This window comes from Chinchilla lanigera, unplaced genomic scaffold (assembly GCF_000276665.1).
Source record: "Chinchilla lanigera isolate Chin_1 unplaced genomic scaffold, ChiLan1.0 scaffold00047, whole genome shotgun sequence".
In the NCBI taxonomy this organism is placed as follows: Eukaryota; Metazoa; Chordata; class Mammalia; order Rodentia; family Chinchillidae; genus Chinchilla; species Chinchilla lanigera.
This window is the reverse complement of record NW_004955448.1, coordinates 1053634-1067445: the sequence shown is the minus strand read 5'-3', so window position 1 is coordinate 1067445 and position 13812 is coordinate 1053634. Positions and strand designations below refer to the sequence as shown.

Below are 13812 nucleotides of genomic sequence, written 5' to 3'. Positions count from 1 at the left end.
CCTGGGAAGGCGCTGTGCCACTGAGCTAAATCCCCAGCCCCGCCTTTTCATTTTATTAAACTAGGTTTGTTGTTGTTGTTTTTGTTGTTTATGTTGACTATCCTTACATTCCAGGATTAAATCCTACTTGGTCATGATGTACAATACCTTTAACATGCTGTTGAATTCAGTTTGCTAGTATATTGTTTAGGATTTTTACATCAGCAGTCATAGAGACTGGTCTGTAGGTGTTTTTTGCTTTTGTTTTTATTTGTAGTATCTTTGTCTGATTTGGTATCAGGATAACTCTAGCTCCTTAAAAGCTCCAGTTTAGCTGGGCATGATGGTGCACACTTATAATCCCAGCACTCAAGAGGCTGAAGCATGAGGATCACTGCAAATTCAAGGCCAGCCTGGGCTATAAATGGAGTTCAAGGCCAGCCTGAACTGCATAGCAAAACCCTGTCTCAAAAAGAAAAGATGAAAAAAAAAAAAAGCTGCAGTTTAAGAAGGGTGGGTGTCATTTAAATGTTTGGTAGAATTGACTAGAAAGCTGGTCCTGTGCTTTTCTTTCTCAGGAACTTTTTGATTGCTGATTCAATCTCTTTACTAGTTATAAATGTAATCACATTTTCTATTTCTTTATGATTTAGTCTTGAGTAGCCAGGCATGGTGGCGCACGCCTATAATCCCAGCACTTAGGAGGCTGAGGCAGGAGGATCCTTGCAAGTTCAAGACCAGCCTGGGATACAAAATGAGCTTAAGGCCAGCCTGAACTGCATAGCGAGACCCTGTCCCAGAAAAAAAAAGACAAAAAAAAAAAAAAAAAAAAAAGATTTAGTCTTGATAGATTGTGTATTTCTATGAATTTATTCATTTTATCAAGGTTACGCAGTTTCTTGGCATACGGTAGTTCATCATATTCTTTTATAATCTTTAAAGTTGATAGTTATGTCTCCTCTTTCATTTCTCATTTTCTTGAGACTCATTAAAGGTACCTCTGTACCTATTTCAAGTCTGACCTACAGGTTTCTCTCTATAGAGTGAGCATTTGAGACATAAAATAAGACTACCTATCCTTATAAAAAACAACTATTCAAATCATAAGGCAGGTGGTAAGCTGCAACGAACTGATAGCATCCTATACTAAATTTCTGTTTTCTGCGTGTCACTTCCTTTTCTCTCATTGTGAATATAACACACAAACATGGTGGTGTGGGCATTCTGAACCATTTTTGGCCCAGCCTGCTACCTCATTCTAGAATCACAAATAAGACCAACTTGTTTTTTAACAGTATTTTCTTTCTGTGTTTTTGGTTTTTGGGGGGATTGTTTTGGGTGCCAGGAATCAAACTCAGGACCTTGCACTGGCCAGGCAGGTGCTGAGCTATATCCCTGGCCTAGTATTTTCCTTCTTTTTCCCTTCCTCTTCCTCTTTTTTTTTTTTCTGCCCTGGAAATGGAACCCAAAGCCTTGTATAAGAGCTCTACCTCTCAGCTACACCCGCATCCCTCTCTTTTTTCTTAAACAGCCTAACTAAAGATGTGTTCAATTAAACTGATATTTTTCAACAGAAACAAACCTGCGGTTTTCATTTTTCTCTTGGCCTCATTTTTGAGAACTCAAACACCCTAGCTGGCACATGTGATTATTAGCATGGTTTTAGAGCACAGATGACAAGTTACTCATCTAATTCTGGTCTGATAATTGCAAAATTTAAAAACTCCCCAAGTATTACAGTAAAACCTAACTTTAAATCTGTAGCAACATTATACAGCTCATCTACACAAAATTACATTTTCAAACCTCGTTTTAAAATAGCAGAAGAGGGGCTGGGGATTTAGCTCAGCGGCACAGCGCCTGCCTGGCAAGCGCGACGTCCTGAGTTTGATTCCCAGTACCAGAAAAAAACAAAAAAAATAAAATAGCAGAAGCATTTAATAACTTCACTGACATTCCATTCAGAAAATTCATTCCTAAGTAACATTTAATTCCAAAGATGACTGAACAGTCTGAAACCAACTGCCTCAGTGCCAATCAACACTACGGAAACAGCCAATGATGTTCACAAGAACATGCCTGAGAATCACTGCTTTCAAAAACTGGACCAATATACTCCCCTAACATAATGATATTTTCCTAAGTTGTAAAAATATTTAATGGAGCTGGGCATGGTGGCGCACGCCCATAATCCCAGCACTCGGGAGGCTGAGGTAGGAGGATCACTGCGAGTTCAAGCCCAGCCTGGGCTACAAAGTGAGCTCAAGGCCAGCCTGAACTGCATAGCGAAACTCTGCCTCAAAAAGACAAAAGAAAAAATTTAATGGGGCCAGGCATGGTGCCACACACCTGTAATTCCAGTACTCAGGAGGCTGAAGCAGGAGGACTGCCCCACGTTCAAGGCCAGCCTGGGAGACATAAGTGAGTTCAAGGCCAGCCTAGCCTACATAGTGAGACTATGCCTCCAAAGAAACAAAAAAAAATTTAATGGATATCAATTTTAATTCCTCAATAAATATATGTTATACTAAAATAAGCATCAAAAATGTATATACTATACTAAATATTGAGTATATACTATATAGTATATACTATATACTATATATATAGTATACTATATTAAATATTGAGAGAAAAAATAAATTAATGCATTAACTATTTTAGTAAAAATCTGTAATATGTAATAGCCAGCTGTATTTTATTAAACAGGTTATTTTTCCTACAACTGTGACCATGGTCACATATGTATATTACTATATGGTACTATAAATTTCCTCCAGAATAGTGTTCTCAATTCATTCAATACCTGAATGTGTCATTAACGTCATAGTATTGTAAAGCATCATGATTTCCAGTAGTTCTGAGTAGAACTACTAAAACATACTATATTTAAATACCCATTAAGCATAGTTTTTTAAAGCTTTTAAAAAGAATGATTAAAAGTTGTCATCAGTAGAAGTATTGTATGAGAAAATAAAACAAAAATAAGGCTTTAAGTAAAAATCTATTACTATTACAATGAACCAAAGTAGATGCTTTTCTGCTATATGATAATTTTACAAATTGGGTTTTTTCAACAAATAAAATATAATGAACAAATTTTTAATCTTAAAAGATTAAGAGCTGGGTGTGGTAGCACATACCTGTAACTCCAGCACTTGGGAAGGTGAGGCAAGAGGATCAGCATGAGTTCAAGGCCAGCCTGGGCTATATAAACAAGTTCAAGCCTGCCTCAAAAAAAATTAATTAATTTAATTAAATTTGGGGGGGCTGGGGATTTAGCTCAGCAGCACAGCACCTGCCTGGCAAGCACAAAGTCGTGACTTCGATTCCCAGTACCAGGGGGAAAAAAAAAAAAAAAGTAATTTAATTAAATTTTTAAAAGATTAGGAAATAGGTTTCTCCAAAACAACAAACTCCTTTCCAACCTTAAGGCATTCATATTAACTATTTCTAATGTTTCGTGTATAGTCAAATTGCCTTTTATCTGCCATGGAAAGAGTATTTCACTATTTCCATCAAAATAGCAATATAGAATCAAGGATATTTCTACTGTTAAATGACAGGGCTCATATCCTGTTTTGCCCAAAATGTAAACCCTTATCTTTATGCAGAAATAGGCAATAGGTACCTTTTTCAATATTAAACATTACTGAGCATTATCTAGTATGATACATTATAACACATACATATAATAGGATTCTCTACAGCAATGAAACTGACAGCTGCATGACCGACATGGATGAATTTCACCAAAAAAAGCTGAGCAGAGAAGTCACAAAGACTGCAAACACTATGATCCATCTCAAATGAAGTGCTTTAAAAAATGAAACAAGCCAGGCATAATCCTGTATTATTCACATACTATAATCCCATATTATAGCACTTATCTATAATCCCAGCACTCTGGAAGCTAAGGCAGGAGGATCACTGTGAATTCAAAGTCAGCCTGGGCTCCAAAGCGAGTTCAAGGCCAGCCTGAAATGCAAAGCGAGACCCTTCCTCAAATAAGTAAAATAATTTTTTAAAAAACTGAAACAAAATTGTATGACATAAAGATTCAAATTTAAAAGGAAAAACATAAAAGAAAGGAAGTAACCTTGAAATCTTGAAATCTCGGTAGTGGATATATGAAGAAAGAAGTATCATCAGGCAAATGCCACTTCTGGGATGAATGTAATATTCTATTCCTTGATCCAGGCTCTTGTGAGATGGGAGTTTCCTTTGTAACTATTCTTTAAATTTTCACAAATGTTTATGCACTCTCCTGTATCTATGATATCTAACCATTTTTAAAAGAAAAATATTTAAGAATAATGCAACCAATTGAGATGTTGTTTTGTTTTTATGACTACCTGCAAACATCTTAGAAAGCTGTCGAACAGAAGTCTACCAAGAGCACATAAACAAAGTACATCAACAAATACGTAAATATTAAAAACCAGACCCTGGGGCTGGGGATTTAGCTCAGCGGCAAAAGCGCCTGCCTGGCAAGCGCAAGGTTGTGAGTTCGGTTCCCCATACCGGAGAAAAACCAAAAAAAAAAAAAAAAAAAAAAAAAAATCTCAAAAACCAGACCCTGACTCAACCCAGATTTATGGTTTCTCATCCAGTCAATATGTGACAGAATCCGGTAATCTGCATTTTAGTATCATTAAAATGTACTGCAGATAATTCTTATCACCAAGGAAGTTTGGAAAATATACTTTACTCCAGGGTTTTATAAATCTCAGGTAAAAATGAATCTCCCGAGGTCACTCCCCGAGGAAAGCCTAGAAGCTGGTTTTTTTTAAAATATTCCTTAGTTAATCCTATGATCAAGTCAAATTTGGAAAACACTGTTCTCAACCAAAGACTGCTAAGCGGCACACCAAGTCATTGCTTATAAACTTATAAGCCAACGGGTACTGACAGTGTCAAACAAGAGGAAAAAAAAGAAATAGGACTCCTAACAAAAACCCACTTCACAGTTCTTTAAAAACCACTGTTGTCATCAGTGCCACAGACTGCCAAGCCCAGCATTAGCCACACAGCAAATAAGGAAAAGACAATTGACAATGCAATTGCTTTCAGGGCTATCAGGCTCTTCAGCTCTGTTTAGGGAAACACGGCAGAAAATTCTGGTTTTCTTAGTTATCAAGAACGCTCTGCCCAGTGTACTTTAAAGCATCAATCTCCTGATTCAGAATGTTTTACTTTACGACGCTGCGCACAAATGTCACCCTCATCACTATAACCCAACACTGCCAGAAAACCTGGCATATGCATAAAATCGTATTTGCTATGTAATGATAGAATAGAGAAGTTAAAAAAAGAAATTCAGCATAGAAAAAAAGGGAGTAGAGGGTACCAGATAAATATCATCTGGGGTACAAGATATAACATGAATTACCACTGACTATAACCAACTGTTTCTTTAAAACATCCCGCCAGGTCATTATTTTTGGCCTTCTTTTCTATATACTACACTCTCCCCTGGCCAAGTTCCACAACTTGTCTATGTATAGGCTATGCCTCACTCCTCTTGATTTTCTCCATTGCATTTATTTATCAAAATACTCATTACTTTCTGTCTTACTGTAATTTTCTTAATTGCTATGATTATTGTTTAATGTCTACATTTGCCACAAGCCTATGTATTCCTCAAAGACACAGATCTTTATTTTATGAGATAGTTCCAGGCCCATATTAAGGATTTTAGGTTTTAGAATGAACACACAATGGTCTCTTCTCTAGGTAAACAGCTTCTGAGGCAGCTTTGAATGTGACCATCTGATAACTAAGTTAAATAAATTAAGACTTTAATATTAAATGTTTTATGCACAACTGAGGGTGTTACACGGTGGCAGAGTACTTGTCTCGCTCGCATGTGTGAAGACCTGGGTTTGTTTCCTCCTAAAAAAAAATTCCCATTAAAGACTAGCACAGTGGTGCAGGCCTACAGTTCTAGTTACTCAGGAAGCAGAGGCAGGAAACTCATTTAGGCCAGGAATTCAAGGCCAGAAATCCAACCATCCTCAGTTTGACAGGTGGGGGCTCATTTAGACTGGCTTCTGTGTCTTTTTCTTTTTTTTTTTTGACATATTTCCATCACTCTTGAATATTTTATTTTCTGGCACCAGATTTTCCAGTTCCATCTTGTACTTTAACTTTCAGGGTGACAGCCCTGAAATCACCCATCTCTCCAAGAAGGATATTTTTTGCTTGTAGGAATCTTATGGTAAGGTATTTGGAAGTTACAGAGCACCAGGAAAATTTACTCTCAAATGACTCAGAAAAAAAGCTCTGCATTATTTTTAACTGATTATTTTTTAGATCATTTTGTTTTAATGTCTTCCCACATTTAAAATAAATTATTTGAGTCTGATCTAAATGTAAGTACTGCAGATGACTGAATATTTACCAGACATAAAAGTTACTGTGGTTTCCTTAGAACCTGACAAACTGAATTTAGCTTTCAAAATTTAATTGCAAAGACTTTAAGGAGAGTTATAGTATCAAGATCAGAGTTCTAATACTGGTTCCAATACTTTACTGACTTAATGCTATTTTAACTAGCCTCTTCCTATATTTTATGTTGCTATCTAATAATATTTTTATGATTTTTTCCTAATACTAAAAATAATGCTCCTTGGAAGGTATATAGAAAACACTGATGATTCATAATTTTAACATTTATAGACAATGTAAGTCTTTCTCCTTGTGTGCTGCATTTTACTTTCACAGGTTCTACTATATCCTTGTTCTGTCTCACTTCCGGCTCTCCTTCCTGCTATCTAGCTTCCCTGTGGCCGAGTTCACCCAACACACCAGACCCTACACATAAATTCTTAAAGTCTAAGCCCTTTTCTATATTACTCATTCATTCACAATGATTCAGCTTCCCTGATCCAACCAAAACAGACAGCTTTAGCAGGGAATGGTGGCGCACACCTGTAATCCTAGCACTTGGGAGGCTGAGGCAGGAGGATTGTTGTGAGCTGGAGAGCTACCTGGGCTACAAAGTGAGCTCAAGGCCAGCCTGAACTGCATAGCGAGACCCTGTCTCAAAAAGACAAAAGCAAAAACAAAACAAACAAAAAAAAAAAAACCTGATAGTTTTTACATCATTTGTATCATATTTTACATCATTTGTATCATATTACATTATCATTCATATCCTTTTTTAACTTGAAGTTTATCAAACATTTTTCCTTGCCATTAAAACTCTTAAGCACCGTGTTAAATAATTACTTAGGTACTGAATTATTTGGCTAAATCATGACTTGTCTATGCTCTTACTATACAAGAGTAATTAACTATTGCAACTACAAGTTGTTCTATATTAAATACGAATCTCTTTCCACCTCTTTGATTATCTTCTTAGGATAATTCCTAGGTGTAAAACCACAATACCATTTTAAGGCTTTATACATATCACCAAATTTGTTTTCCAGAAAGACTGTTCCTGTTTAACTTTCTACATAAGTGTGATTTTCATTGCATAAATTATCCTTTTCTTCTCTTTGTGAAATTACAAACAATAAAAATGGCCATTGTTTATCAAATGCTTACTGCACTACACTTCTGGCTAAGTACTTAATATATGTTATTCCTTTTCTTCTTCACAGCTCTGTGAAGTAGGCTCCACTATTTTTTCATAAAAATAACTAAGACGTAGATCAATAAAGTGCTTCCAAGAGTGCTTAAAATATATCAAGCACTTTAAAGTATTTGCTCTTATTTCCAAGTAACTTGCCTTACAATAACACATAAACAGTGGAAGTAGGATTAAAAACAAAATCTGTGTCATGAGATCCCATCCTTCCCAGAACAAGTATCACACAAATTTGCGCTTCTTTAATTACTTACAGCGGGTTTTTTTAGTCTTTTGTTTGTTGTCTTTTTGAGACAGGGTCTCGCTGTGCAGTTCAGGCTGGCCGTGAGCTCACTTTGTAGCCCAGGCTGGTCTAAAACTCACAAGGATCCTCCTTGTGCCTCAGTCTCCTCAGTGCTGGGATTACAGGTTTGCACCATCACGCAGGGCTACTTACAGGACTGAAATTGTTTCCACCTATTGATAATGAAATGTTAAGGCTAAATATTTGAAAACTTATTTGAAGGAAAACTAAGAAAGACAGATAATGATCATTTATAGGTTCAAATCAGCTTCTGCTCCTATCTTCATTATTCACGGACATTTGAACCAGACTCTGTGATAACTATCATTCACCCCTAAATCTTTCTCCACAACTTCAGAACTGAATCACAAAAGAATAAACACAATTTTAAAGTATGGATTGGTACCATTCCCCAAGTTTAAACAAAATGACCTGTCTTCTTTTATAACATATATGTTACATGATATAACATGATACAATACTATACTAAAAGGACACCTCAGAACTCTTCCTATTCAAGATAATTAGATATTACACAGATCAAATTAATTAGTATTTCACTTTCTACTTTTTTTTTCCACAAGGTCTCTTCATGTAGTTCAGACTGACTTTGAACTCACTATGTTGCCCATGTTGGCCTAGAACTCACAGAAATCCTCCTGCCTCCACCTCTCAAATGCTAGGATTTTTTTGTTGTTGTTTTTTTTCCAGTACTGGGAATCGAACTCATGACCTTGCACTTGCCAGGCAGGTGATGTGGCGCTGAGCTAAATCCCCAGCCCCCAAATGCTAGGATTACAGGCATGTGCCACCATACTCAGCTCTACTTTCTTATTTACCTATGTGATCCAGCTCACACAGGTTGAACAAAGAAAGTAACTGACAGTTAAAAGCAACTATTATTATAAACAAAAATCAATTGTACAGTTTGTTTTTATTTTGCAATACTAGGGATTGAACCCAGGGCCTTTGCACTGAGCTACATCCCCACCTCTTTCTATTTTTTTAGACAGGGTCTTGCTGAGTTGCCCAGGCTGAGCTCAAACTCTCCCTTCTCCTGCCTTAGCTTCCCAGAGGGCTGGGAATACAGGTGTGTGCCACCACGCCTGGCTCTGCTGTATTTTTCTGGTAATGAACAATTTAAAAACAAAATTGAGGAAAAAAACTTCCATTTATAATAGCATTCAAAGGGGTTGGGGATTTAGCTCAGCAGCACAGCGCCTGCCTGGCAAGCTCAAGGTCGGGAGTTCGATTCCTGGTACCGGGAAAAAAACAAACAAAAAAATAATAATAATAGCATTCAAAAGAATAAAATACCCAGGAAAATTTTAACAAAGGAAGTGAAAGACATGTATATTGAAAAGTACAAATCACAAAAACACTGCTAAAAAAAATATCAAACACATAGGCACATATTAGAAGATTTAATATTGTTAAGATGCCTACACTACTGCCAAAGCCTACACAGATCTCATCCATTACCTACCAAATTCCAATGGCTTTGAATGCAGAAATAAAAAAGTCAAGGCCAGGCATGGTGGCACAAGCCTGTAATCCCAGCACTTAGGAGGCTGAGGCAGGAGGAACCTTGTGAGTTCGAGACCAGCCTGGGCTACAAAGTCAGCTCAAGGCCAGCCTGAACTATACAGCGAGACCCTGTCTCATGAAGACAAAAAAAAAAAAAAAAAAAAAAGTCAATCCTCAAATTCAACAAAATTGCAAAGGTCCTTAAATAAACAAAACAGTATTTAAAATGAAGAATGAGGGCTGGGGATTTAGCTCAGCGGCAAAAGTGCCTGCCTGGCAAGCGCAAGGTCGAGAGTTCAGTTCCCGGTACCAGAGAAAAACCAAAAAAATAAATAAATAAATAAAAGACTGTTTAAAAAAAATAAAATAAAATAAAATAAAATGAAGAATGGAGCTGGAGAATTTACGTTTTTTTTTGAGACAAGGTCTCGCTATGTAGTTCAGGCTGTCCTTGAACTCACCGTGTAGCCCAGGCTGGCCTCAAACTTACCGCAATCCTCATGCTTTGGCCTCTACAGTGGTGGGACTTTAGTTGTGCACCACCACGCCCAGCAAATTTACATTTGTTGAACTCAAATTTCCTTACTACAAAGATACAATAATTGGGGCTGGGGATTTAGCTCAGCAGCAAAGCGCCTGCCTGGCAAGAACAAGGTCATGAGTTCGATTTCTGGTACCGGAAGAAAACCAAAACAAACAAACAAAAAAAAAAACAAAGATACAATAATCAAGACAGTGTGGCACTGCCAAAAAGACTGATAAATAGAAATAAAATTTAAAGTCTAGAAATAAGCCCAGGTTATCTATAGCCAAATGGTTTTCAATAAAGTTGCCAAGACCAGATAGTCTCTAACAAGTGTACTTGGACCAACGGGATATTCACGAGTAAGACAGTAAAGCTGTAATTCTAACTTACACCACACACAAAAAAATTGGTTCAATGACCTACATATAAGAACTAAAATTAGAAAACTTTGTAAGAAAACAAAGGGTTTAATCTTCATGGCCTTGGACTTAGCAATGAATTCTCAGGTATAACACCAAAATCATGAGTAAAAATAAACAAATAAATTAGGTTTCATCAAAACTAAAAACTTTTATGCATCAAAGGACATTAAGAAGGTAAAAGACAATTCACAAAATGGTAGAAAACACATACATCTGCTAAGGCTCTAGTATATAAAGTGCGTAAAAACACTTATGACTCAACAACAAAAAAGACAAATCACACAATTTTTTAAAGGGGCAAAGAACTTGGACAGATATTTTCCCCAAAAGATATACAAATGGCCAGCAAATACATGAAAAAACTCAGTATCATCACTGTCAAGGAAATGCAAATCAGAACCAGACAGAGATACCACTTCAATAATTGCTAATTATTATTAGCAATAATAATTAAAAAAAAAAAAAAAAACAGAAAATAGCAAGTGTTGGCAAAGATATGGGGAAATTAAAACCCTCACACTTTGGCAGTGTGAATATAAAATGGGTTAAGCCCCTGTGCAAAATAGCTTGGTAGGTTCTCAAAATTCTAAAATAGAATATTTTAAGACCCTGAAATTCTACTTTGGTATAGATGCAAAATAACTGAAAACAAGTAGTCAAACAAATTATTGTACAACAATGCTTACAGCAACACTATCTATAGTAGCAAAAAGATGGAAACAACCTAAACATCCATTAATGGATGAACAGATAAACAAACTGGTATATTTATTGAAATATTATTTAGCTGTAAAAGGGAAAGAAGTACTGATACCCACTAGAACATGAGTGAAAGAAGCCCGGTAGTAAAGGTCACATACTGTATGATTCCATTTATATGAAATATCCTGAACAGCCGGGCGTGGTGGAGCACACCTGTAATCCCAGCACTCGGAAGGCTGAGGCAGGCGGGTCATTGTGAGTTCAAGATCAGCCTGGGCTACAAAGTGAGTTCAAGGCTAGCCTGAACTGCATAGCGAGACCCTGCCTCACAAAGACAAAAAAAAAAAAAAAAAAAAAAAAAAAAAAAGAAAGAAAATCCTGAATAAATAAATCCATAAGGGCTGGGGATATAGTTCAGCAGCACAAGTGCCTGCCTGGCAAGCACAAGGTCCCCCAGTACCAAAAAAGAAAAAAATGAGTAAATAAATCCACAGAAACAGCAAATTGTTGACTGATGTGACTGCTGGCATCAGGGAATGAACAGTAACTGCTTAATGGGTATAAGATTTTATTTTGGACTAATAAAAATGTCCTTCAGGCTTTAAAGACTGATTTCCTCAAGAATGTCTACTTCATTGAAATAACTAGAAAAAACATGTCTTCCTGATAGATCACCTACTTTTCAGAGGGGGTAAATATAAAAATGCCTGATCCTGTTACTCCCTGTATACAATTCCATAACAGATTAAACAGCTTTCGGAATAAAGTTCAAGACTAATTGTGACTTACTACATAACTTATCTATGTCTTCAGTTTCACCACTTGCCATTCCTCCGATCCTTTTTCTCTCTAACCCTATGAGCTCTCTTTTATGCCTTCTCTGTGCCCCTACAGGATTACACGACTAATTTAAATTGTTCCTCACTCCCATGTCAGTTCCCAGCGTCACTGTCAATGTACTCCGTACCCTTCATTACCATCATCACATCCTGTCTCAACTGCTGTAACTAAACTCCATACACGCCCACCTCCCAGCTTCCACTTCTCCACTGAACCTTTGTTCCTAGATTAGTCTTCATAGAAAGAGGTTCTTCTCAACGAAAACATCTTATAGAAAGCACTTTGACTGGCATTTCAGCACCTCCATAATCTGTACCTATTTATCTTTACCAGCCTGTTCCTGACACATACAACCTTGGCAAAGGTATCGTGCCTTTGTTTTCCGTACCTTTCTATACCTTTGCTTCAGCAGTGTCTTTATGTGGAACTTCCTTCCTCCATCTTCTACTTGCTAACAGTCTATCAAATGGCCACCTCCTCAATGAAGGATAAAGGCTAAGGCATATCATTTACTGAACATATTCTGTCTAGTGCTTTACAAATTATTCTAATCTCCCAACACGATGAGAATGAGGTGTTTACCCAAAGTCAAGCAAGCAAAGTCATTAATATGACCCAGCAGGTAAAGAATACAAAGTAGCCCAATGGTACTTTGTATTTTTAAGTAAACTATGAAATAAGAGGAACAGGCTTGATATAGTTTAGGTACCTAGGTTTAACTCCCAACTACGCTACTAAATACCTGTGTGAGGTATCGAGGCTATGTATGTCAGAACTGCGTGAGATAATATGAAGTACTCAGAAATATACTTGGCTTGTGACAATCAGTGTCAATGTTTTGTTGTTATTTATATGCTATGATATATAAACTCTGACAATACCAATCATGCTGGCACTATTCTCAAATCAATTTTATGCAGTGTAAAAGCTGTGCAAAGCTTAATATTATTATTTTTAGGTACATCCAATAAATACCCACAGAACACATAAATTGTTATGTGATTTACTATCACGCTTTGCTAAAAGAAATTCACTCATCTACTAATTCTGTTTCTATCCTTCTGAGAAAACTAACAATGCTTATCAAGTTTCTTCTCCTTTTTATGTCATGTGAAACTATCATATGGTAGTAACATGTCAAAAGGTACAAAACACTACTTTGACTCAAACTCATTTTACCTTCTGCTAAACATTATTAATTCTCGGATTTTAAAATGTTCACAATTGCCAAGCGTGTAGCCGGTGGTGCATGCCTGTAATCCTAGCACTCGAGAGGCTGAAGCAGGAGGATCATCGCAAGTTTGAGACCAGGCTGGGCTACACAGTGAGCTCAAGGCCAGCCTGAACCGCAAAGCGAGACCCTGTCTCAAAAAGACAAAAAAAAATAAAAAATTTCTTTAAAAAATTGCCAAGTGTGGTGGCGCACGCCTATAATCCCAGCACTCAGGAGGATGAGGCAGGAGGATCACTTTGAGTTTGAGGCTAGCTTGCGCTACAAAGTGAGTTCAAGGCCAGCCTGAACTGCATAGTGAGACCCTGTCTCAAAAAAAATTCAAAATTGTACTCTTTATTTAAAAGCCAATCATTCTAGGTCACACTAACATGAAGTAAGCATACCATACAGAATATCTGACAAAACCAAATACATTTCATACATCTATGTCAAGAACTATTATACAAAGTGCCTTGCTACCCAACTTAACTCAGAGACATAAACCTATCCCTATAGTCATATTTCTATGACTCGCTTTGCTAAAATTAAGTGTCTTGAAAAACTGATAAATCTATGTTACTTTGGAATGCAAAAAATATGAAGGAAGCTGGATGCTAGCAACAATTCAGAGCTCTCCAAAATGCTTGAAATGACAACTTACCTCAGATCCTTCAGTATTAAATTTCCAAATCAAGAATTTGTCCAGGGGCTGGGGATTTAGCT

The 13812-nt window shown here is 36.8% G+C and overlaps 1 protein-coding gene across 1 annotated transcript in view; it reads right to left on the bottom strand.

Moving 5' to 3' along the window:
- Rnf13 (ring finger protein 13) overlaps positions 1-13770 on the bottom strand; it is a 141937-nt gene extending 128167 nt beyond the window's left edge. The window contains exon 1 of the mRNA XM_013518631.1: positions 13751-13770. The gene's annotated coding sequence lies outside the window, so the exon portion shown is untranslated. The remainder of the gene's footprint in view (positions 1-13750) is intronic.
- Between the last annotated feature and the right edge of the window lie 42 nt (positions 13771-13812).